This window comes from Alosa pseudoharengus, unplaced genomic scaffold, assembly GCF_046254945.1.
Source record: "Alosa pseudoharengus isolate Yale_2024_CS ecotype anadromous, Long Island Sound unplaced genomic scaffold, YU_APseudo_1.1 YU_APseudo_1.1_scf_21, whole genome shotgun sequence".
NCBI lineage: Eukaryota > Metazoa > Chordata > Actinopteri > Clupeiformes > Clupeidae > Alosa > Alosa pseudoharengus.
In genome coordinates, this window is record NW_027468674.1 from 4,682,772 (window position 1) to 4,685,404 (window position 2,633).

The following is a 2,633-nucleotide window of genomic DNA, read 5'->3' on the forward strand; positions in this document are numbered from 1 at the left end:
TCTGCTTGATAAAGCAGCCGACCGCGACTCCCTCGCTCAAGAGTTCCAAATTTAACCGTTTATTTAATCTTCGCCTTAGCTGAGAAAGGAAAATAAAATATAGCATTTGACTGAGCCAAAGAGGATGGATTATATTGAGGATAGTTGACTCAGTAGTGTCAGTTACTGAAGCCAGTGTTGTGGAGCAGGCCAGCTTTAGTTTAAACCTATCTGAGTGCAAATCTTCCCCTGGAACAACCAGATGACGTTGGACCCAAGAAGGGAGATATGACCGTCATGATTTATTGTGGAGCCCGGCTGGCTGCAACCTACCATGTCCACGCGCCTGAGTGGGTGCACCATGGCAACCGAAGAGGACTGTCTATTTGCCCCGAGGGAAGGATTATATGTCTATATTATATTTGGCTCCTAGGATGTGTGTAAACAAAGCTTCCAGCCCACGTAGGCAACACCACACAGCTGAAATGAACCCAAAATGATATCAAACGTGACAAAAGAAAGGAGACAGTGCATTATAATTTAACATCTTTATTGAGCCACCAATTACACCTGTTGCTTTCTCGACAGCAAGCATGACTCGCTCTGTGTACATCCGGAGGCCGTGGAGTTGGACGCAACATCTGAAAACATTACAGGTAGCCTCGCTGCGCGCACACACACGCACACGCACACGCACACACACACACACACCTTCAGATCCACAGACACAGAGCAGAACGCAGCAGAACACATAGTGCGCCAAAGCAGCATCATGATGTGACTGACGTGAAAAAAAGACTTCCTTCTTCAGCAAGAATGTAAATATAAAAATATGGATATTCTCCCGTTCGTAGCTCGCCTCTATCCTAACCGTTCCCACCGTGGCTTCTATGAAGCTTATATGTGCAAGAAAAAAGGACACTTAAAAATTGTCATTGAGTGGATGAAACGGTGCGAAAAAAACGAACGTAACCTACGGGGAGAAACACCACCATTACCCATATACCCACATATACACGTTAAGGTTGACTTACAAAATAAATTCGGAAAAAAACAAAATAAAAGACAGTCAGTAAACCGATAGCGTTAGACCTAAGACACAACAGACACATTTGACGGAGGTGATTTGGCGTCTTGCACGGGACCCCTGCTGTACAGATGAACATCACCGTTCTGCAACGCCACGTGACAACCGGGATTCGTGCCCCAAACAAACAACTTCTCCCACTGAAGCCAACCATCAGCGGGAGAGAGCAACAGACAGAAAGAGACAGCTCAGAGAGAGAGAGAGAGAGAGAAAGAGAGAGAAAGAGAGCAACAGACAGAAAGACAGCTCAGAGAGAGAGAGAGAGAGAAAGAAAGAGAAAGAGACAGCTCAGAGAGAGAGAGAGAGCAACAGACAGAAAGAGACAGCTCAGAGAGAGAGAGAGCAACAGACAGAAAGAGACAGCTCAGAGAGAGAGAGAGAGAATGTAGTTTTCAGTTGATTGTAAATAAATGTAAAATTCCATCTCCACGCCCCCAAGAGAAGCACGTTGTAACGTTTCTGGCTTCAGGTTCAGAAAGAGGAAGCGATTGGCCTGTTCACAGTCGTCAGGCACTTCCTGTCTGTCCCAGAATGCTTTGCAGCGAGGGGGGTTGGCGACAGGAACATTCAGACACTGTAAAATCTGTTCACCTACACACACTCCTGGCTAAAATCTGTTCACCTACACACACTCCTGGCTAAAATCTGTTCACCTACACACACCCCTGGCTAAAATCAGCTCACCTACACACACTCCTGGCTAAAATCAGCTCCTCTACACACACTCCTGGCTAAAATCTGTTCACCTACACACACTCCTGGCTAAAATCAGCATTGCTGCCATAACTGCAGGACTTCAGTCAGACAACAGAGAGTCCATAGTGTCTTTTCTCCTAAAGACGGAGAAGTGTTTCAAATGTCCAAACTGAGGTTGGTGTGTGTGTGTGTGTGTGTGTGTGTGTGTGTGTGTGTTATTTGGCCTCCCAGGACATATCAGATGTCAAGGTGATGCATGGTTGCCATGACAAATGGGGCGTAAACTCAGTCATAGACATTCACACATGTAGCTCTGATCAAATGTACACGTGTATGTCTGTGTGTGTGTGTGTGTGTGTGTCCATGTTTGCGTTTTGGCTCAACAGGGTGTAAACGGAGCCATTCACACATCCAGCCAATGTCTGCTGGGGGGCGGGACTAACTCCCAACCCCATCCTCCTGCTACAGAGCACTTTGATCTCAGGCATCTGATTGGCCAGATGACACCCAGCAGCGCTCCAATGGTCTTTCGCTGGTCACTCTCCCATATGTGCACTTGCTCATTTGTGTGTGAGGGTCTGCACAAGTATTGCTGTTGTACCATGGTGTGAGTGTATATGTACTGTGTGTGTGTGTGTGTGTGTGTGTGTGTGTGTGTGTGTGTGTTTGTGTATATGTGTGTGTACTGTCCTATAAGGAGTAAAATGACTCTTTTAAGAAAACAGGCAAAACCCTGATGATAAACAAAAAAAAACAGTAAACAACTAAATAATACAATCAACGAAGAATCAGACAAAACACAAACACATGCTCACACACTCACACACGCTCACACACACTCACACAGACGCACACTTAAAAGTAGTAGCTT

General features: G+C 45.8%; 1 protein-coding gene across 1 annotated transcript in view; it reads right to left on the reverse strand.

The window, feature by feature from the left end:
• Positions 1 to 512: 512 nt before the first annotated feature.
• xylt2 (xylosyltransferase II) overlaps positions 513 to 2,633 on the reverse strand; it is a 39,727-nt gene continuing 37,606 nt past the window's right edge. Inside the window, exon 7 of the mRNA XM_076299104.1 lies at positions 513 to 2,633. This exon is cut by the window's right edge and continues 571 nt beyond it. The gene's annotated coding sequence lies outside the window, so the exon portion shown is untranslated.